At 41.7% G+C, this 23,841-nt stretch overlaps 1 protein-coding gene across 41 annotated transcripts in view; it reads left to right on the forward strand.

Moving 5' to 3' along the window:
- ZBTB20 (zinc finger and BTB domain containing 20) overlaps window positions 1–23,841 on the forward strand; it is a 522,330-nt gene that overhangs the window by 306,223 nt on the left and 192,266 nt on the right. Inside the window, exon 1 of one of the 41 annotated variants that reach the window (XM_021273019.4) lies at window positions 6,882–7,210. The exons of 39 other annotated variants lie outside the window; for them this stretch is intronic. The gene's annotated coding sequence lies outside the window, so the exon portion shown is untranslated. Of the gene's footprint in view, window positions 1–6,881; window positions 7,211–7,426; window positions 7,535–23,841 lie in introns of those variants that run through there. One more of the 41 variants, XM_027462955.3, reaches the window with a different exon arrangement.

Consider the following 23,841-nt stretch of genomic DNA (forward strand, 5'->3'; position numbering starts at 1 on the left):
GTAACAATCTACATCACGGAGTATACTTCTTGCATCATGGGGTATACTCTCCTAGCCTGTTCATTGTAAACAGGCTGCATTAATTTCAAGAATAGTGGCATACTCTTATCAACAATATGGAGATTGTTTCCTTTTATAATCCACGTTATCAGTTACAATTTTCTCTCACTAATTATTTTAGGATTGAAATAGTTATACTTTGCTTGAGACCTGGGGACATGAAATTAAAAAAAAAGAAAAAAAACTTCAGTTTTTCTCTTTTTTAATGGTGGTTTTGATCATATAGAAATAAGGAAAGGAAAAATGAGAATGAATTACAGTATTTCTAACGTACCCAATAATATATTTTGTTTCTGCCTCATTGCAAAATGACCCAAATGAATGTTGTTTAAATTTGGCTTATTTTATAGATACCCTAGAGAGCCTGGTAATAAATCAAATGCCAAACAAGTTAGTTCAGTAGTTTCAAAGTGGTCCGTACGCGTAACATATGTAGACTGAATATCACTTGTGCCTGTACCTCACTGTTTTTCTCTGTTGAGATCTCTCCATTCTCATGGAAACCAACCACTGATTGACAGTAATGCTGTGAACTTCCATTTATTAGCTAATGCGTTTTCACTGACTTTTCATGAAAATAGGAGCAGAGTGGAGCATTATGGAATATTCATGGAACAAAATTCCAGAGAAAGAGGTCTTAGGGTCAGGAGGAGGGAGGGAATGGGAAACAGATGCCAGATTGCCTGTAGAGAGTCCAAGCATGTGTTTTTGTTTGTAGCAATGATGCACATGCCTTTTGCGGGTGCAATTATTGCTTCTGCCTTTGAAAGTTTCACCATAAATCTGTTTCTCAATCTCCCTTCATTTTTGACCCAAATTAACCTCTTCTCCATACAGTTCTGTTACTTAACCTCATTCTCTTTTGGGAATATCTATATACAACCATGCTGTAGGTGTTCTCTCCTGAATTTTGGAGATTGCTCTGAATTCAAATCCATTTCTGGACAGAATTAATTAAATATTTATATTTTTTCATAATCTGCATGCATGGGATTTTATGTTTCACTGAGTCACTGCAGTGAACAACACCATACAAGTGAAAAAAAGACATTCGCCCTTTATTTTTGGTCTCTGCCTAGCATCCAGCTTTACGTGAAGGCATATGATGTGCAAGTAGCTGAAAACTGGGACCTAGAGTATTTGAATATCCATTTAACATATCGTGACACTTTCCTTTTAATCTATCAAACACTTAAAAATCTGATTTCTCTTGTTCTAGCAATAGCTTGTCTTCTTTGAGTGACACCTTGGGTCTAATGAAGCTGACTGCAGGTGACTCACAGATAACTGCAACAGATGTGGGGTGAAAGCTTTTAGCAGCCGTGCACCTCCAAGTGGGAATTCCCAGCCCGTCATACCTGTGACATTGACACTCTCCTATTTTCCCACATCAGACTCGGGCTTTAGCATGGACCTGACAGGTTCAAAGTGACATAAGCTATGCCTGGGCTTGGAGTGTTTTAGAGAGGAGGGAGTTAAGTGCATTAGCATTCATTAGTTTTGTTTAGGAAATGGACAAAGAGTTGTAACTTAATATTCTTGTACTCTAGGGAGCTTTGAGCCTCCTATGAGTTTTCTAACTTGGGTTTAATCAGTAGGCTGGGATGCTTGCAGAAGTGTTTCAGCTTGCTGCCAGGTGGTTAAATTCAGCTGCTAGTCAGGCTGTATCTTACTGAATACAAAATGCACTAGTTCGAAATGTAATGTAAGCTGCCACGAACAGCTACGTATCAGAATATAGAGCCACATCATACTGTATACAAAGTCAGGAACTTCTGTGCTCTCTCCTTCTGAAAAGAGAAGCTCTTCAGTAGCTCAGAGGCTTGTTTTTGAGAGAACTAGCACATTGCCTCTGCGTGCTTGAGGCACATCTCCTGTAGTACGTCCTGCAACGTGCAGGGCTGATGCTGGGAGAGTAAGAGCTGCGGAATATCCTACAAATGTGAGCCCTGCGGTACAGGAGAAGTCAGGGAGGGTCAGATGGATTGGCACGGTTTCACAGTTTCTAATGTGCTGCCCACAGTGCTTTGAAATAACTGCAGCCTGTATCAGATCTGTCAAAGCTGAGTGGTAGCCTTCAGCCCACGTGGCGCAACCAACCCAATGGGGTCGCTCACTCGGGTTAGCTGTTGTGTACGGATGCTCGTTGTACTAAGGGCACTGTGAGCTTAGTGATTTCCAGCCAATATCTCTCCGCAACGCCATTTGTCAAGAAAGCCGTTCTTTTGAGCTAGAGGTGTGTATCTGGCCCCTCAGAATGGAAGTAATTTAAATGCATATATATGTATTTTTATTTATTTTATTTTATATGGGGCGAAGTTGCCTGAGGCCTGTTTATTAGTTAATAACCCCCTCCAGGTTACCATCTCTAATCTTGTAATGAAATTGAGTTAATAAATCCAAGATATTATTAAATAAAGTAAGTATTTAATATTACTTGTCCTCTTTGAATCCAAGTTGCAATACAACAGAATTTCATTTTATAAATAACACCTTTCGTGCTAGCACCACAGGGCATGATTCAAAAGAATCTAAATAGAACATGAATGCTGTAATCAAATGCAGACCCCAGGAAGGCAGATTAAAAAGGCATGTTGCTGGTTAGCGCAGCAGACAGGGTAAGTATAGCGGGTCACAGCAGAAAAGCTAGTTACAAAAACAAGGGCACAATCAAATGAAAATTGTTTGCTTGCCCACTCCAAACCATGACTGACTGCTTCTGTGTCCATGACCTATTTTTTTAATAAAGGAATATTTAGAGAGGCTGTTACATTTTAATTGCTTTATACTAAACAAGAAAACAACAAAAATCTCAACCCTGTGTTTGCATCTGGAGGACACTAGTAGATTATCTATTTATAGATAGGGATGCTACATCTGGAGAAGACTTTTCCACTAGGTTTATCTCATCTTTCTCTGTTTATCTCTCGTCTGCTCTATCTCTCTTTGCATCCACTGCCAAAGCTTGTGCATCTCCTCCTACACAGAGGAACGTACAGCAGAGGGGAGAGCTGATGGGAAGTGCCATGAAGCTTACCTTGCAGAGATCCTTCAAGCGTTCACTTTGGAGGACAGGATTGACAGGAGCGAAGGAGACTTGTCTCTAAATCCTTGGAAACCCAGGAGTCCAGAGATAGCTGTGCCATAGTACGACACCACTTGTAGTGCTGCCCAGCCTGCCGCATGTGCCTGGCTGTGTCACCCGTGTCATCTTGCTATCTTTTCTCCTCGAGGGGGATTACAAAGGTGGAACAGGGGTTAAAGGAGCAAAAAGCAGAATTAACCTCTGTGTGTTTATCAGCAGCTGCTCCCGAGGTCTAGTCTCAAGTCTCTAGCTGTATGGAGAAACAAGGGGAGAAAAGTCGTATCTCCAAGCCTCTGGTGGGTTTCTTCCCCCTTTCTTTGCAAAGGTGTGGGAGAGCCTTTGGAGGCTTGTCCTCTCTAGGGCTATATAAGGCAGGCAGAGAAACCCACAGGTTGTGCTGTTGTTCTTAAAAGGATTCTGGTTAGCTGTGTGTGTGTGTGTGTGTAGAACTGCATCCAAACACATTTAGTGTTCAAGAGCTAACAGCCAAGTCAGGAGGGAGAAATAAAACCATGATTATTTTCTTTATATATACATGTGAGTGTGTACACATATGTAAGTATCTATATCTCTGTGTGTAACACTGTTATGAATATTACAAAATACTGTCTAGATAAAGCATGTGTTGTAGGTGTCACCTAATTAAAGCTTTTAAAATACATTAAATTTAAATTATTTGAAGTCAGGTCCCAAGAAGGAATGTCAGTACAGTTACTGTGCCGAACTATATAAGCGGTGAAAATATTTCTGTAGGCAGTCTGATACTTTAACAGGTAGGATCAAACCAGCCAAATGCAAAATAATGAATTGCAAAAAACTGGTCTGTAAACACTCTTACAGAAAGAAAAAATAAATAAAATCTTCTGGAGTGGTCTGCTGTACTCAAGGTAAATGAAATATTTAGTGATGGCAGCAGCAAAAAAAAAAGAAAAAGAAAAAGAAAAAAATGAAATATGAGATCTTGCATCCCAAGTTATTAGTGACCTGTTAAAAGACAGGCTGAAAAGTGCCTTTACCAAATTAAAACTTTGAAAAAGGGCACAAATGGGAAATGTCAAAATAAAAAATCGGAGGAAAATGATTGTCCTCCTGGCTCTTATTATTTTGCAGTTCTGAGGCAGCGGCCACTGTTAACGGTAGTGAAACAAGAGCGGCACAATTCAGAGTCTCTCCTGAAGTCTGTAATGGAAATAGTCTGTGCTGACAGGCAGACAGTTGGAATTTGCTGAGATTTTGATCACAGTTGCGTGATCTGTTTGCTGCATGTGTTGTTTTTTGTTGTTTTTTTTTTAGTCTAATTTTTTAGAAACCTCATAGGTTTCTTTTTTTTTTTTTTAATGGAAGATTTCATTTGGTTCTCTGCTCCCTGTTTTTATAGTTCAGGCATCCCTAATGCTTAATGATACTAAATAATCAGAATGCCAGAGTGCTTAATTTAATGTCTGCTATTGATCTCTGGACTGTTTAGCAAATGACTTATTAAACACAGAGGGCCATATACTGCCTTCACTTTCATCTATGTAAATCCCTTAAAGGCAGCTTAAGTTATTGGGAACCTAAGGTCAGTTGATCAGCCTGCTAATCGTGGTTCCTGCTTAGAAATGGGGAAGGTTTTACTGGGCATGGTCAGGAATTATTTTTTCAAATTCTGCTCCATTATACTCTGTGCACTGCTGCTTTCTGAGCACCTCGTTCTCCGGGCACCCCTCACTAATAAGGTTTCACTTGAAAGTGCTTGAAATTTTCTTAATTATCTTAAATATTCCTGGTAATGCTAGTAAACACAGCGGTAGTGAGAGGTGAATGATGAGCCAACCCAATACATGAGCAAAACAGTTCTCATGAGATTAGATCAGCTGGTGGCTGCTCAAACAGAGCAGAAGCCATCGGCTTCTGGGGCTTCTCCCTTTTTGGGGAATGGAGTCAGCTATGGTGCTGCCTTGAAGCACTTCACATGGATGTTGAGAAGGGGACACATGCCTGTCTGTGGATCCCTGTAATCTGAACACGTGCTATGGGCTAGTAAAGCCCTTGCCAAGCTTCTCCTTGAGGATTTTTACTGAAATATCTGAGTACAGGTAACAAGCTGCAGCTATCAGGCTGCTAAACTGACCTTGGGTTTAGGTCGGTCATTTTACTGTGAATAGTGTTGGGCAGAAAGGATGTTTGGACTCAGATTACACGTTTTTAATTGTTTGGTTTTAGCATGTAAGAGCCAGATGGTCAAATTTACAATTTACCAGTCAGTCTGGTATAATCGAGTTGAGTTCCTTCCTTCTCACAGCTCCTCAGGTGTTGTATGGGTGATGTCACTTTGATTTTTCTGTCTTAAGAAATCTCTTGAAAATTCTTTTGTTTTATGAAGATCACCTTGGTATTGTAGATCTAGAAATGCTTTAACAAGAGCTTGCCCAAAAGATGTGAGCCTGACAGAGTTGTGATTTATTATAAATTTTGCATTAAATACTCTCAAGTTTTTCTTTCAACTGTACTTCAGTCTTAAGCGTATCTCTGCCTTATCCACCTGCGTTCGTGACTGATTGTTGCTAACAAAAATCAATGACAGCATTGCTTCGCCAGCAGGAACGCAGAGATGTAAAGCTAATCAGGTTAAAAAACATGTTTTCATTTGTGTCTTGTGCATACAGTAGTCCTCAGGTATTCAACAGACTAGGGAATATTTTTCAGATTTGGGACACTGAGATCTGGGAGATGTATGGATGAGCACTACACACACTAAGCATTGCAGCTCTGTCTCAAACGGAGGAGTCCCCGAGAAACAAAGTGAAAATTGGGACTGCCAAGACATTTCCAGCATCTCATGATCTTTTAGTCTTTTGTCCCCCTTCTCCTTTGAAGTGACTCCTCTCCTGCTGTACTCTGCTGTTCTAGTCGTGACCCAAAACACAGCATTGCCAAGCATCTCGGCTCCCATCAGCAATCCGTGATCTTCTAATGCTGTACATGCCAGGCAGATTTAATAAGCTCCCTAATAATGACTTGTAGCATACTGGTTTCTCATAGATTCAGGCCATCCCCCCATTCTAGGTCTCCAAATATGCTTGATAAATTATTTGAATTACGCTTTCTGTTGCCATCTGTGGTTCCTCATAAAGAGACTGCTATTTGCCGTGCATTGTGCCAAATCACGCAATAGTTTTTGCAAAGCTAGGGACTGTACTGAAATCACCAAATTCGTGTCACTTGTGACCTGCAGTGCAATCCGATGTGAGCTTTGTGTAGGCGTCAGTTCCAGCCTTGTGAGATGAGAGCGAAGGCAGAAGGTCTCCAGCCCATAAGCCTCAAAAGGAGGTGTGGGAGAAGTTCATGTATGTATTTTTTTTAAAAAAAAGCTTATATATAATGTTCTTATAGTTATGCATCATAAAATGCATAAAGCGTTGATATTATATATATAAATAGACATGGACACGCATATATGTGCGCACACACATGTATACCGTGACCTTCTCCTCCTTCCCCTTGCCTTGAACTTCCTCCCCGAATCTGTCCGAACGGCGAGGCGATGAGCAGTTCTAAAGAAATTTAGCACTGCGTGAAACCTTGGAACAGTGACATCTGTTGAATTTGGACAGTTTTGTTTGTCTACTGGGAAATCGCATGAACTTCCCAATATTTTTTTTAATTTTTTTTTTCCTAAAGTTTGTGTTGCCCTCCCTCCCTCCCTCCTCCCCAGTAAGGGAGGGCAGCTTCGGGAGACATGGCTGCTTTCTTGCCTTCTGGTGCGGTGTAAAGTTTTCCGTCGAGAGACAATAATGTACATTCCTCTGGCAGGACGGGATGGATTTTTTTGTTTCTCTTGCTGTTGTTTATTTATAAGACATTTCCTCTTGCTTAGTGGAAGTTTGATCATAAGAGGCTCCAGTGATTTTCCTTCCCACCTCTCCCCTCCCTAATTTCTCTGCCTCGGCACTCGCTCTGGAACACAGTGAACTCAAAAAGCCCATCGGCGCGGGGCGCGCTTAGCAGCCAAGCCTTGCCACTCTCCAGAGACTGTGAGGTGATTCTCCTTCGTCACCGCTTGGACCAGGAACCACAGCCCTGGTGAGTGGTGAGCTCCCAGAATTTGATGTGTCAAGGCTTCTATTCTCGGTGCCGCCGAGGCAAAGCAGGAAATAAAGGGTTTTTTGTTGTTGTTGTGGTGTTTTGTTTTGTTGGTTGGGTTTTGTTTTGGTTTTTGCTTTGCCTTTTTTTTTTTTCCTTTTTTTTTTTTTTTTTTTTAAAGCTTTTAAAAACAAGATCGGCAGCGACCACAGAGGGATACGGAGCTGGGAGCAGCCGAGGGACGGGAGCTCCGGGCAGGGGGAGGCTGCGCCCCGTGTCCCCGCCGCCACCAGCGGGGGGCCGGGGTCGGCAGCGGCTCCCGAGGTGCGGGGGCTTGGGGATGAGGGATGGGGGGAACAGGGAGGGGACACATGGGGGACGACGCTGATGAGAGAGGGCCGGGCGAGCTGGGAAAGGGAGGGCATGGGAGAGGGGGGAAAAAAAGCGTTAATCCTCCGCTTGGAGTTTCTGTCTGGCAAGTTTTCATGCCTCTGTGTTCTGAGCATTTACATTATGCTCTGAATACCTGATTGCCCAGCCAAGCAGAAAAGAAACTCTACAGTGGATGCATAGTAAAAGAAAATGCTTCTGCGGAAGCCACCTCTGGGAATAGGAAGAACTGGTTGGTTTATAGGCTGCTGGTCCATTCGAGGGGGAGGGAAGGGTTGCATTTATTTTATTTTATTTTATTAACTCTCTCAATTCCCTTCTTTTCCCTTTGTATGGGGAACTGGCAGTCAGGAAAAAAAAATGTTTTTGTGGAAAACTTCACCTACAAAATTTTGGCAACTAAAGAATTAAGTATCTCAACCGGCATCGAGGCACTTACGCAGTTATTTTCAGCTGATGGATAGGGAAGCTGAGGCACAGAAAGCGAAGTGATTTGGTCAAGGCTGCATGGGAAAGCCAGTGAAAGAAAAAAGGAATAGGATGTGCGTCTCTGGTTCCAGGCCCAGATTACTCAGGGTCTCCTTTTGTCCTCTCCTGCCCAGCTAAATGTATCGCTTCTGTAAATCTTTCATTGCTGCAGTGCTAAAGAAGGCCAGGGCAGCGCGTGGGTTGTTCCATTCATCTTTTATCATCTCCCATGTTATCTGAGTTGAAGAAATGAATCATTTCTTGACTAATCCTTTCTACTGTTAACAAAGTAGGCATATAAGAAACACAGAGTAGCAGTCAAAATATTTGTATTTTGAGGTGTTATCCTGTTCTTTGAAACATGTTGTCCCTGGCAAAAGAACAAAATGTTTAATGGCACCAATGTATCTCACATGTGGTATTAATTAGAAGGTGTTCTTCTCCACGTAGTCTTGCTTTTGACTTGGATTCACTCACTAGGTGTATCAACAAACACACATCTCTGACCCCTCTGGAGATACCCCTTCTCCAAACACTGCTGTTCACCTGTGACACACAGAGGAAATCAAGTCAGCTTTTCCCTGGTTTCACGGCCGGTGCAAATTGTTAAGGACAGCATACAAAGTCTGGCTTTGACCAGTCTTTCACTGGAGTTATCAGAGGCTTTGCCATTGACTTTGGAATCGACCTTACTGTCAGATGAAACTCAAGCCCCATTAAAGTACTTGCTATTTCTTCTAACCAGTAAGTAAAGCCATGCAAGACTTGGCGGTTTTACTGCTTGGCAATTTTTGCAAATATTTTCTTTGGTCGTGATCCATGTGGGGTTCTCAGTCCTTCTCAGTGTTTCAGTTTCAGCTTAACGTTTAACTAAGCCCAAAAACTGTAGATGGAGCATAGACAAAACCTCTGAGTTTCCTTTGGGTTTACGTTAGAACCATAGAAAACTGTGAACTCCTCTTTTGTTTTTCACCTACAGACCCATAAGATGACTAGAGATTTCCTTCAGCACTGAGCAGCGAGGGTTAGCTCTTTCTCTTGGTGCACTGCGACTGTGGAACCTCTCCCTGAACCTAAACTAAATAACTACTTCTTAACAAAACCCACAATTAGGCCGGCCAATTTTCTCAATAAAGAGTCGTATGCACACACAGAGTAATCTTTACATCCATCGAAGCCCTAATCCAAATGGTCCCTGCTTTTGACTAAATGGATGTTAAGATCCAAAGTTGGCATTTGCATCACCTTTTTACAGTGTACTCAAAGAAGCTGACAGATCAGAACATCCCAAACTTTCAGGCAGTTCACATCACAGGCAGAAATATAATGGATTTTTTCTTTTCTCTAAATGGGCTATACTGAACGCCCACACACACTTTTGGGTCTGATCTTTGAAGCTTATCTCTGATTTACTTTCTCCCTCCAGGCAGTGTAAGTCTGAAAGACATAAGTACTTCTGAAATGGAAAGTTCTCAAAGCACAGCGCTAAATGTCTGAAACTTCAAACTTCTGCCTATGTAACACTTGTTCTCTGGATATACGGTAGTCAAGGGCTGTCACTCGGGCGACTTCCACCAAGAAGGCAAAACAGTGTTTTATTTCTTTTTTAAGAGTCTCTGTGTTGTTCTAAACCTCTTGGTGTTTAAATTATTTAATTAATGTATTCTGCAAGTCTCTGCGGAGGTAAAGGAACTTGTCTTCACTGGTATTTATGTACAACAGTGTGGAGAAAATCAGCAGTCTTTCTTATTATGGTATAAGCTGCTTATTGACTCTAGTCCAAGGTTATAATGGTTTGTCTATGGTCTAAAATCATTAGGGTGAAAATCTGCAATTTCAAATCATATTTTGACTGTCTGTTTTAACGCTCTGGGACAGTAAGATGATAAACTGTCTCATTAGTAGTAACTTCTTTGTTTACCATGTAATAGTTTGCCATAATTGCTTTAGAAAATCAAAATGAATGTTCTTTTACAAGTGCCCTGTTTGCCTCCACTGGCAACCATTTTAGTTACCCTTCCAACCGGTAATCGCAAAGTGCTGAACAAGTCCTGCTGAGTTAAACCTCCCCGTGTTACCCATGGGTAAGGTGGGGAAGGTATCGTTTCCTGCCTGACACAATCAAAGAGCAAATGGTAGCCTTTCATTTGCCTTCAAACCAGCACACCAATTGTGTTTGATGTGATGTGTTTGTGCTGTTGACTGCATCAGGCAAGAACAAAGCACAGAAAAGGTTGTGATGATAAAGATGCACAGTTACGTAGGTACTGGAACGAGAACTTAAGCCATACTGATAATCAGGTTTTATAGTAAAAGCAACTGCTTCATTTTGAGTATCTTGCCCCTTTTAAGGTATTACTAATGGTTTTGATTTTTTTTCCAGAAGACAAACAATGGCTTATTTCCTAGGGCCACAAAATTGAAACAACACTATTTTCACTTTCTGTAAATCAGAAAAGAAAGTGAAGCTTGATTTGAAGTCAAATAAGAGGGAAAGTTATGAAAGTAAAAGGGATTTTGCAGGATGGAGCTAGATGATCTTCCTAGGTCTCTAGGTCTCTTCCGACTCAAACCGTTCTATGATTTGCAAGTTACCCAGGGAAGGTGGCCATGGACCACTGATGATCAGCTCCAAAGCTGTGCTGTTACTTGGAGCATTAGAACAGTTAACTCATCATCATAGCTGAAGGTTAAAGGAAAAACAAGGTGTACGAGTTGGAAAATGAAGGCTTTTCTTACTGACCTGGGCAGGGAAAAGGGGTGTGGAAGAACAGTGTAATAAGAGCAAAGGGAAACAGAACGGTCTCTGGCAGACATGAATCTCAGCTCCGTCACTCTGTAGCCTTTACCTCTGTCTATATCTTACTTGCCCATCTGTAATGTGGAAATACTATTTTCTGACCTTATGGGGCTTCTTCGAGGGAAGGGAAAACTTCTTCCCATTTAGCGATGCTCAGACATGCTTTAAAACCCTTTAAATCCAGTGCATAGATCCCCCTGGTGCTGCGTTGTTTGTTTTTCCCCCTGTTCATGTTTCAAGCTCCTAGAATAGACGCAAGTTCCAGAGCTAGCATGGGTTTGTGCTGCTGGCAAAACAAAGCAGGTGCAAATTACGGTGGGAATGAAATAGCTGGTGCTTTGAGGCGGTGGAGTGCCCAGTTCACCTCAGGGTATGTGTCTGAGTTCACAAAACATGGCTATCATGCACACCCTGATTCATTAGATGTGTTATCCGGCAAACAAGAAGCCTAATCATATTTTAGTGGGAACATTCTTATGATAAACTCTGCTTTAGTGAAACTCCATATATAGTGCAATTTCTCCCGGCCGCGTATATTACACGGTGAAGAAAAGCTACCCTGCTGCGTATCAGAAGGCTGTAATTTCATTTAGGGGGTCTATTGACATCGTAAACTGCGAGAGCAGAGCTCAAGTGGCTATTTAAGTCATAGGAACTTCAGACTGAAATTACTGCCTGGCAGTAATTGCCCCTCCCCGGCGGGCATGCGGGCCCCTATGTACGTACTTAATGTTTTCATCCGTGTGCCTATAAATAATACATCTCTTCCACGGCCCCTGAAGAGAGCGGTTCCAAAATACGGGCGTTATCTGCCCCCTGTGCTGCAGGATGCAGCCCAGACAGCGTCCTTTGGAGCAGCCAGGGAAGGAGCAAGCGTCCCAGGCTGGGGCGGTGGCACTCGGTGGTGGGACGTGATGCCCGGTGCTCCCAAGCTGTGCCTCAAGCACCGCGAGCAGCAAGAGGTGAATGCACCTGTGCTGGCTGGTGAGGCTGTTTGTTGCCATCGTAGCTGACACGTCTGACCTTTCCCACTTGTACGTTGTAGATATCCAGCCTGGCACACGCGAAGATAAATGTGCTGTGCCACCTGTGATCCGCAGGGCTACGGCACATCTCCTATTTATACCGTGCCTCCCTCAAATCCGTGCGCACAGCCCTGGGGCTGGTGTGCCACTGAAGAGGCAGCGGTGGTGGGGGAGATGACTTGGTTCTGCCCTGAATCTGTGCATTTGGGGAGCAGATCCAAACCTGCCAGCAGCAGTGCCCAATACACCTGAGCGAGAATTTCCTTTTTGTTTTTTCATGCACAGAGCAGCAGCCATGTGGACAGAAGTTCAGGTATTTCAACCGCTTAGGTTTGTTTCAAAAAAAGAGTGAAGTCAGAAAGCGTTTGCATTTTATCAGGAAAGTGAGGTTAACCGTTCATTATAGCTTGTCAAGAGACCTCACCTTTATCCCAGCCACAGGAAGAGACTTTCAGTAGGGCTCTGGACAAGAATCATTAGGATCATGTGCATTATATACCAACTTAGGCATTTTAATTTGTATATCTAAAAACTGAAGCGTATGAAGTCCATGTAAATTTTAATCTTTGGTTCCCTTTTCTTCTCTCTCTTTTTTTTTTTTCCTTTTTTTTTTTTTTTCAGATGGTGGGAAAGAAGTATTTTTTTGTACTCAGTGTGTCTGAGACCTTGGTGTGCAAGAGAGGTGTTAAATTGCTACTGGGAACAGAACGAGTATTTATTTATTTTCTCTGAACCAGTCTGTCCAGTCTTACATTGCACTTACCAGAATAATTGTTCAGCATGTTAAATTACAAAAAAACTACTCGGTTATAACATTAGTGTTTCCATTCTTCATCAAGAATGCTTTATTTTGGTTTCGGAGTTATTTTTTTCTGGAAAATTGATTAAACCACTGCCTCTCCCTCTTAAATGCCACCATCCTGTGAATCCTATGGCAGTGGTATGGCTTACAAAGACACAGCAGTGTTGAAAGTAAATAAACAAGGTTTGTGTAGTTATTAGACATGGCAGTAGTAGGACAGACTTTTCTGGTATGAAGGGAAGCTGTTCACGCTTGCATTTCATCTGAGTTTGAGCAATAAACTGCACTTCTCAGGTTGACTAGCCCGTTATCCTAGAGAACATGCATTAAGTATTCTTCAGAGAAACTTCTGTGCATGCACACAGTGTAAATGGGAGAAGTGAATTTTGAACTCTGTGTTGCTGACTACAGGGACCAAGGATGCAGATACCAGTAGGGTCTGTGCTTTTTCTGACTCGCTTTCAGAAAGAACAAGCCAGGTTTTTCTGTGCCGTTCCTTACCCACCTTCCTCTCTCTACTTTATTGACTTCTGAACCTTGTTATGACTGATGTTTTTATGCTGGCTGTGTACATACTGCAAGTGGGAAAAAAAAAAAAATGAAGTCCACAAACTGTGGATAACAGCAGATCCCACAATACAGTGTAATCAAAATAGGATGCTGGATGCCAAGACTTAGAGTTCTCATGGTCCTTATCTCTGTATGGAATAACTGGAAGTGGTTACAGTTTCCTTCGTTTAGTATAACTGAATGTATTGAGGGCAGCATATCTTTAGTGAGATATTGACTGCCTGATGGCATGTGTCCTAATTTCAGGACGTGATGTCCTGGCATGAAGATAGGGTAGCCTTTTGTCCCACTAAATCCTGAGTGTCTGAAATCTAAAGCTGTGTTACTGTATTGGTGTCTGTCCAACAAAGATGTGTGTTCTACTTGTAGCATGTGGAAAAATGAATAAAATATCTAAAGTTAAAAAACAATTCATAAACACCATATGCACATACATACTGCAAGCACAACTTCTCTTTGAAAATATTACAATGGGACACCCTTCCAGATTCTGGTTGCAAAAGACTGCAACTTAATTTCTTCTACAGGTTTTTAGTCAAGCAATACTGCTACAGAGTCTGTTTGCTTTCCAATCAGCAAAAGTATAATAGAATAGAGAGTGTTCTCTAAAATGAAATATCAATCTGTCTGTCTAATGCTTAGAAAGATATCAACCCTATGAACTGGTAGGTGCCAAAAACTAATTCATGCTTGGCGATACTGAGGCAGAGGTTGGTGAGGTGACTAACGTAACACCAAGCCCTGATGAAGTCTCACTGACTCCAAGTCTCCTGGACTAGATGCTTTGGTTAACTTGCCAGAAGAGGTGGTGTAGCCTGGGTGTGAACGTGGCAGTGGAGGGCCCTGCAGGTCTCGTGTCATGGTGAAGAAGCTTGCTTCTTTGGAGCCTGAGTCTCTTAGACCCTGTGTGAGAAAAAGGACTCTGCCTGGCACCAAACTTCTTGTGCCACATAGCTTCTGCGGGTGGTGTCATTGTTTCTGCTGAATCCCTGGCTCACCAAAAAGCTCAAAGAGTGGCTTGAGTGCTCTTTTGGTCCCATCTCTGTCCACTACAGCAGTACCATCGTTTGTTTTGCTGGCACAGTGCTGCTGTTTCTTTGTAAAACTGTAGAGAAGCTGTGGCACTGGGTTAAAAACGAAACGGATGGCACTGTTACAGCAAGGAAAGAAGGGAGACTATCTGACATACTCGTTCTTCCCAACCCTGAAATCTGCATCTGGGTTTAATATTAGATAGGATCACTGAGGATAACTGTGGTTGGCAATTTTTACTTTTTAATGACTTAAAACGACCTGTGATGTATTAGGCTCAGCGGTGTCACTCCGGAGCATGACTTCATTGTGAGACTTCCTGCTTCCCCAAGAATGAGCGGTGCAAACAGTGCCACTTCATCCACATTGGTGCTTTCAACATGCGATACCCCGTGGTGTAGGGAATGCTACAGCTGTTTTTACTCTAGAAATATTAGTAGTCTGTTTGATATTGTATCAGTGGGACTTGCTGCTCCATAAAATTGAGTGCTCTGTAGAGCAAAGACACAAGTACAAGGGCACGCTGAGTCACTGGCTGTATTTGGATGTGTTTTCACATACTTTTGTGAGGAAAGATGTATACTTGACAGGAGGAAGGCTAATTCTTCTCTGTCAGTCAGTGGAAGGCAGAAGGTTTAGTGAGAAGAGATCAGATGGGCTTGAATGAATTTTGTAATTCTGAACGTATCTAGGAAATAGAGCTGAATGATGTATAGAGAACTCCTCTGTCACTGTGGAAAATTAGAGATTTGAACAAGATGAGTTTAATACTGAAATGAAATGAGAAGAAGTTTATGATTAATAGGGTCTGGCAGAGACAGAATACTTGTATATAATTTTGGAGGGTTAGGAAATGATCCATAGGCAGATGTGAATCTGAGGGTTTAGGGGAGAGGGGTAGCCCCACAAGGAATACCGCCTGGCTTGGCTGTTTCTAGTGAAAGTTCAAAAAAAATTATGTAACGAGTAAAAAGAAAGAGTTAATCACCAATTCCAGAAATCCCAGCAGCTTTTAAAATCTTTTAAAAGATAGGAAAGATAAATTAGGAGTATTTGCTGAGCATAAAAAAGGCTTTTGTTTCATCTTATTATTAGTCCTGCATCTGAAGGTTGCTTCTGGGGAAGGCCTTTTTCCTCTGGATACTGAATCTACCCAACTGAGCAATACTGGACATGGAGGCCAGCTTCTTTCTGCCTCCTGCAATGATCAGCTTGCCATCCTGAAGCATCAATTTGTTACATGAACTCATAAATGGCAAAATATGCAGGCAGATTAAATTTGCTTTATCTTACATAGCTACAGATGTAGCTCATTATCATTAAAATTACTCATTGGTCTGTGAGGAAAACATAAAGAAAACTATTTTGGAAAAGCTAACAGAAAAGGATAAGATTCACAGCTCACTTGTGATCTTTATTCTAGGTAAATAATTAGCTATTTTATTATATTCTAAGTAACTTTACAAACTTTGATTGTATTCTCCTCCAGGACATGCTGAGATTCTGTATATTTTGACTTGCATACTTCTGCTTTGAAATTTTCCTTCAGAGCAAGAATTCCTTCTCCTTTGAACACCTTTAAATTTTTCCTAGTGCAGAAGAAGAGCTATGATTTTGTGCCGATGTTTTCTGACTTAAGATTATCCATGTACAGTCAGCAAACACAGAGTAATTCATTCTAATGCAGAATTTTCAATAAGCAAGTTTTATTAGAAATGAACTGCAACTCTTACCTTTGCATGCCTCTCTCCAGAGTCCCATCCTAGTGCACTTTCCTTTAGGTGGCACTCCCACATTAACTTGTATACAACCCGAACAGCTGTTTGTGATCTGTCATTTGTGTCTTGAAATATGATGGAGAGACTTAGAAATTATATTAATTGTGGTGTCCACGTCCTCTCTTCATTAAAAGTTGAAAATTGCTGTTCAAATATTTCATAATCAAAAATTAATCCCAGTCTACCTGCTCCAAATCATATATTACGTCCTCTGGGAATGAATCCCAAATCCCTGTTACAATTTGGATGTTCTCTCCTCTGGGTATTGATTACAAATTCTGGTTATTGTTCACATACTTTGTCATAGGGGGAATTAATCTCAAGTTCCTGTCTACTGTTCTGGGACTGAAAGCTATCTATAATTAAGATTTTTCTATTAAATGGATATTGATGATGAGCTTTTCTGTCTACATTTTTGGGTTATCTTCTGGCTAGAAAACTCAGTCATGGCTCATGTAGAGATTATTAATGCTGAGTATTTGGACCACCGATTTTTGGGCCACTGAGTTCAGGCATTTCATAGGAGTCCATGGCATAGCTGGAGTGTTCTCTAATGTTGACATTAGGTAAGAAGATGTAAAAATTTTCACAGGGGCGCAGCAAAGTGGAGCAAATAGGATGGCTGAATAAAACCAGAAGCATTGCATCAGAAACGTAGAGGAGTATGTGAGCATGTGTTTAGCAATCCTGAAGCACCCTACAATTGCAAACCAGTTTCCACATGAAATCAAAATGATTTTGGTTATGTGGAGAGGAGGAATAATCTCTGCTTTTTTCAATGGTGGATAGAATGAGAACGAACACACTGTGGTGAGAGATAGCAGTATAAAACCACCAGAAAGACTGTGTATTTTTGATGTGTGGATCCGTGTTCTGTCTGATTAGTTTCAGCAACTTTGTCTATAAAAACAACTGCTGTATTTTTACATAGGTGTAGTCTTTTTGTATAACAACGCACAGAATAAAAGCATTCAGTTCCATAGCTCTGTATATCCCTGTTTCTCTAAGGGAGGAAAATCAGATTAAAACAGCTCTGAATTTAGGAAAAATTGGAATTCGGACCTACGCTTTCTTGTTTCAGACCCACTGCCACTGCTAATAGACATGGTGTTTCCAGTGGCAACAGTTGGCTCACGCATTCTTTCACACTTCAGAAGAGATCCCAGTTTCCTTTTTTTTCTTCTTCTTTAGCAGTGGGCAGCCCTGCAACCTTTTGATCATGCCGACTTTGTACATTACATGACTGAACTCAGCTATGCCAAACATCCTTTTAGAAAGTTGACATTTATGCCATTTGAAAAAAGAGAGGGAGAGAGAAGGAGAAAGGTAGAAGAATGAATCCTGGCTGCTTCCTCCTGCCCTTTTGATTAGGAGAGCAGTAAGTCAGCAGAAGAGGTGGGACTTTTAAGAAGCAGGGGTGCGTGCAAGCGAGTTGTGGTCTATGATGTGTGCACACATAGAGGAGAGGAAAGAAAAGGATGGAAGTTAGAAAATAGTAATTAGAAATTATTACAAAGAATTAATTAATTGATCAAAAGCATAAGGAGACAGTCAAAGAGAGGAGATGAGATCAAGGAGATGGCCTTTGATACTACCCTAGACTAGATGAAGGAGTTTGAACTCAAGAACTTCCAAGGTCCCTTTCATACCTAATAACTTTGATTCTGTAACACCTTTTATCCTATTACTTCCCTTGCAATTGATATTTTGTGTGCATTTATAATTTATTTAATTTTGTGTAACTATTAGTACTTCCAATTCTTGCAAATTTTTGCCCACTTTTATTATCCCAGTCTTGGAGAAAGCACAGAATTTATGGAATTAATATATGGCTGTTGTAACACCTACAGCATAGAGAGAAAACAGAGACAAGACTTGTGCCTGTTTTTCTTTGTTGTTGTTGTACTCGTATTTGCAAAGAAAGACAGGGAGAGAAGCATCTTGCCTAACTTCAGACAAGTAACAAGACTTTGTTGCATCTAATGCAGTCCCTTCATTTAATTAAAATGCCAAAGCCTTCTTGAAAACGTATCCATCCCTGCAGTAAGTTAGAAATTTGCCCCACTTGCTCCCTTTCCAACATGCTTACTTAGAATTTTATCTTTTTAAAGAGGGGTTTTTGCATCTCTTCAGTACAACCAGTGCTGGCCTTTGTTGAAGAGGAGCTTCTGGACCGAGAGAACCACTGGGTTAGTGTTTAATAGCAGTTCCTTGGTTATTTTTTAATAAAGAGCGAGAGGAAGAGAAGAGAATGGAAAGGGAGTGTGTGAGGAGACAGGGAAGGCCAGAAGGGGCAGTAATGTTAGGCTCTTTAAAAACCCTCCAGAAAAAGTACTGTTTAAAAGTAAGCTTTCAATGATGTGTAAAATACTTCCCTGTGTGAAAATCTATATTGATTTTTTTCTTTGTTTGTATAGAGATTGTTCTCAGAATAGAAAGGCTTTGACATTTTGCCTTCTCATATACTTAATCAGTCATTTGTGTCATCTACTTTTACATGCGTGTGTGCTCTGCCTTCCCCCTGGCTGATCTGCAAAGGATGGCTGCTTGCTCCTTCCTCCACATTGTTTGTAGAGCTACGGGTACAGGATAACAGTGCTGGAGAGCCTGCTGGCAGTCATGGCATGTGTGGTGATAGGGAAAGCCTGCTTTAGGTGATGGCAAGAGTGGGTGAAGCAAATGGCTGGTTGCTGTAGTCCATGTTGCAGTTGATTACCACAAGTGCCAACCTGAAGGAGCCTGTTGGCTTTCAAAACACAAAGCATTTTTAGTCATCAGAAGCTGGAGCTTTAATTCAAAGACCTTATACTTGTTTCCAGTTGCCCTAACAGTCAAAAAATCAGTCTTTTTTTTTATTTATTTATTTATTTATTTATGTTATTTTTATTTTTGCTTTGGCAAAGGTAGTCCCAAATAACCTACCTGACAAGATGATGTGAAAGCAAGCTCCTCTTGAACATTGCTTGTGCTCGTCCCTGTTCTTACATACAGTGAGATTTTATAGCTGCTGTGGTCAACAAAGCCTTGTGTGGCCAGATAGAAAGGATACTTAGGAGAAATTTTTTCAGTGAAGAATGTTGCCTTTTCTGCAGCAAAAAATGTAAGTGGAAAACCACTGCGTCTCACTGTGCTGCTGAAGCTAAGGGATGTTTTGCTGCCCTGGAAGTCTTTAAAAGACGTTTAGATGTAGAGCTTAGGGATATGGTTTAGTGGGGACTGTTAGTGTTAAGTCAGAGGTTGGACTCGATGATCTTGAGGTCTCTTCCAACCTAGAAATTCTGTGATTCTGTGATTCTGTGATGCATGCAGCCTACTTCACGAAGACAGCCCCGCACACCAAGGCCATGTTGGGTATAGTTCCTGCTCCTCAACCTGGTAATCCCACACCAGATCATGCTGCCCTTCAGAGAGGGCAGCTGGGCCTTGTGGGAATCAAAGCCCATGCCCCTGGAAACAACCGAGCAAGTGGCATGTGGAGCCCTGCTTCCCAGTGGCTGTGTGAAGAGGGGCTTGCTGAAGCTGCATTTTTAATGGTTGGCTATAAATGGCCCATTTTTACCTTTGCATACATCATCTACATGATCCCTTCACTTCCTTCCTCTTTAAGTGCTGTCTTATGCATAGATTTGTCATTTACGCTCCAACCACATTTTGCATTATTACATTTTAATGATATTTGAAGTTTTCATACATATTTGAGTTCACTGATATAAATGAAAAAAGATAAATAATCAGCATACTTAGTTTATCTGATGACATAAAGATGTTCTATCGTAACTGCCTATTTCTTGGGTAAGATCAAACACAGAATCAAGTACTAAGAGAGGGTCCAAGTGCAGCTGTCTATCTGAATGACTCTGAAGTCAGAGTCCTTCAAAGGCAACATCTGAACTTCGCAGTTTGGCCCCATTTGAACCTCAAATAAGAACCATGTAACCAATTCCACCCCTTAAGCTGTGTAACCCATGGGTTTGACTAAAATAAAAATAGGATCTGCCCCCCTCTTTTTTTTTCCCCCTTGGGAATGATCATCTCTCATTTTGGCTTTTTTTGAGGATGCTCTGCATGATCTCAAGGGTCTACCTTCCTTGACCCTGCATCTACTGCTGGCTCACGATCTGTTACAATCTATTAGGAATCTGGAGGCTTGAGGGCAGAATTTTGTGTAGGGATAAAAGATGCTTTCATGTTGGTGCTGTGGGATATTTTTTTTTTTTTAATTCTTTCTCTCATTCTCCATTTCATGAAAATTCATTAATCTGTGACATTTAAAGACTCTGTCTGAGAGGTGTCTGGAGCAGCGGCCGGCTGCATACATCAATAGTTTCTCAGAGTCTGGCACTCTGTCAATATTTGGGGGCCTCAGTAACAGCACTTAAATGCACTGCCTGCCAGCCGTCACGCTCTTAGCATGTCTGTAAGAGTCTGAATGAGCGGATATTAGCACGTCAAGTCCTTTCACAACTGGCAACACTTTAGAGACAAACTGCTTGGTAGGTATCTCTCCTCTTCCCTCCCCTCCTGTTTTCTGGCATGTCTTCTTTGTTTATCTGATGTGATTTATGTATTTACACACAAATATGCATCCTGCGAGGAGGCATTATAAATCCTGAAGCTGGAGGTGGTATTATGGCATAATCTATATAACAATGGAAATGGGCTGAAGCTGGATTTGGACCCAGAACCAGATTAAGCTTGGGTTGACTCCTGGGCCAGTTGAGTCAGGAGCGGAGTTTTGTTTGGATTTCATGGTGCCAAAATCTTTAGAGTTTAGTTCCAAATAATGAGAATCTTGGACAAAAATTTTACAGGAAGTGCTACTGTGGCAATATTTCAACCAGCTCCAAACCAGAAGTGGAAAACAAGCCATTTCAAGACTTGGGTTGTATTCAAATCAAAGCTGTTAGAGCAGGTTCAGAATCCAGACCTTCTGTTCCTTTTTTAATCCTATCCCACTGCATAAATTGGATTCACAGCTGAATATTACTCTAGAATACCCATGAAACCTCCCTATTTAGTGGGGGAAAAAAAATCAGGGAAGTAAAATACAACTTTTTTTTTTTTCTTCCCTGTGTGGAATAGTAAGTACAGTAGCAGAAATTTTGATTCACAAATATTCATTGTATTCCTCCTTTCCAGTCTTTTATTTGGTTGAACATTATGGGCAGAGAGCAATTGGTTTATTTTATGACGCAGTCACATTTATTTTCTCTTTACCCATTGTGCTTCGCCTTTTGCTTATTATGTTGCTGGGACCGTGTCTCTGAAACCACGTTGTCTAGAGAAGTGAATGCCTGTAGTGCAGGGAGTTTCAGCTGGCTTCTTAGAGCTGAATTTTAGGCAGAAAGCAGTCTGTGAAACCCCATCTGAATGTTTCTAAATATCCTTCTTGGAATATTCTTTTGCAATCGTATCTCATGCCATGTGTACTGAAAGGAGATGAAGGGATGGCTGCAGAGTGAGCCCTTCAGTATGAACATTTCCACTACTGAATTTTGGGAACAAATTCTTTGAAGAATAAATTTGAACTTGGGAGCTCTCTGAAATTACATCCTTATCATTCCTCCTTCACCAAGTCCAGTACCACCAGCCAGAGTCCCTCAGCTGTGACCTTCAATGCTAGCTTGAGTCAACAACTTCTTAATCCCTTTCCAATAACATCCAGAAACTTTTCTTCAGTAAACTTCCAACCTTCCCCCAGTAACACCTGCCAAAATTTGGCATGATAACAAAATAGACAAAATTATTCTGCTAGAACCACCTTGCAGGAGTAAGTCAAAATTATAATAATAGTAAAAGCTAAATACCCCTTATCAAACATTTCTTCACTCTTTTTAGCAGTCTCTTATCAGCTACCTTTATATTGAATTTTCCCATTTTTTAGCTGCAGCTGCACCAGATCTCCATTTTCCTGTTCGTGTCCCCAGAGCAACTCCACTTGTACAGTATTTTGTCACCTGTTGAAAACAAAACAAACCAAAAAGGAAGCCTCTATGAAAGTTTACAAATGCCTCCATGGAGGTAGTGAGTAACAAGGGAGGCATTTATCCCTGCTGCTAGGCCAGCAGCAGAGGGAAAACAAACAGGCTGAAGGCTTCTGTGAATATTGGTGATGCTTCTGGCTAGATGGCAGCAATGGCCAGTAAGTACAATCGGCAGGGAGAAGGATTTATTTTTGATTATAAGAATTGCTCCTTTAGCACGGTGTGGAAGGGGGAGCAGGGGCATTAGTGTGCAGGGAGGGGAATCGCTGCCTGCAGAGGAGGTTTTTGGACAGAGCTCGGCCATGAGCAGCAGGGCTGGGAAGCCTTAAACAGTCCCCTAGCAGGAGGCTGCGGGCGAGGCTCAGCCTCACGGGCGTGCAGGCTGCGAGATTGCACTGCTGTCTCCTGGAGCCTGTCAGCAGCAGCGTGGTTTTGCCTGCTAAAGAGCAGTTGTCGGGAGGATGGAGAGAAATAGTACTCCAGGATGCCTGAGGCACAGAGGATCGGGCCCACAGAGCAAATACAATCGCGTATCCTTCTTCTTTCTCCATCTGTACTTTGTTCTGCCTTTTACCATCTCAGCAAAGTAGCACACGAGCTTGAGGTAACCCACGCACCTTTTGTACCCAGGGAGTACATCTCAAGGCATAATGGGGCACATTTTCAGCTCCGTCCCCAGTGTTTTAAAAACGTGACTGACTTTATTGTCAGTGACAGCCCCGTGTGCTCTGAAAAAACTCCCCACCCCCAGCCCCGGTGCTGTGTGTCGAACTTGAAGGGTTCGTCATGGTGCATTCGTTTCTATTTCTGGATTGTTTATTTTCTAACGAGTTCTAAAGTCGTCTTCGGGGTAAGCGAGTGGGCCCTATAAGGGGTACAGGGTCTCCAAAGCCCAGGCAAGCAGAATTATTTCTTTCTGCCTCACAAACTGCTTCTACCTCTTTACAGACCTGCCCTAGGAATACATTAGGAACTTGCATTTCCTATTCATGTTGGTTGTAATTTTATGGCCAGACCTCTGCACAGAGAATTTGGAGGTTCTTTCAACCCAGCTACCTTGCCCTCCCTGGAGGGCTGAATGGGTTTGTCCCCAGATAATGGGGCATAAAAGTGCCAAGGGGATCTTAGGTGACAGACTTCATTCAGTACATGTCCCCGTTGGTTTCTAGTAGCTGTAAACAAGATGCTTTCTTTTAGCACTGGAATTGATGAAACAGGAAAAATCTAGACTTGCTATCCGTTCATATTTTACCTCTATTAATAAGTAATTAATTAAAAAGAAACTGATGGTCCCATGATGGACTACTAAATATATGCAAGTGAAACTATTGGCATTAAAAAGAGATTTGACTGCAGTCAAGCAGTTATTTATAAGATAAATAAATCATGGAGGCCCCAGCTGAGATAAGCAATCTATTGTGTTAGGTGCCGTACAGACACACTTCAGGAGGCAAATCTAAACCTGAAGAGCTTGGAGACAGCAGAGGCAAAGTGTGGACAGAGAGACAACCATAAGGAAATGAAATAACTCTCCTTGGATGCACGGGCAGGGGCTGAACCAAGGAATGAAGGCAAATCCCCTGCCTCCCTGGTCAAACCCATTTGCATTTGTCAGGCAGGTAATTCACTGTTGTGTGTGTGGGAGCCATACCGTCTCTTCCCGTGGAGAATGAATATTACAGAAGGCTGCGGTGAGGGCTGGTTTGCTCTGGTACGCTGGAAAAGAGAGCTGACAGAAAGCTGCTGCTTGCAGTTGCTAACTACAAAGAGTTAGGAGCCATC

This window comes from Anas platyrhynchos, chromosome 1, assembly GCF_047663525.1.
Source record: "Anas platyrhynchos isolate ZD024472 breed Pekin duck chromosome 1, IASCAAS_PekinDuck_T2T, whole genome shotgun sequence".
NCBI lineage: Eukaryota > Metazoa > Chordata > Aves > Anseriformes > Anatidae > Anas > Anas platyrhynchos.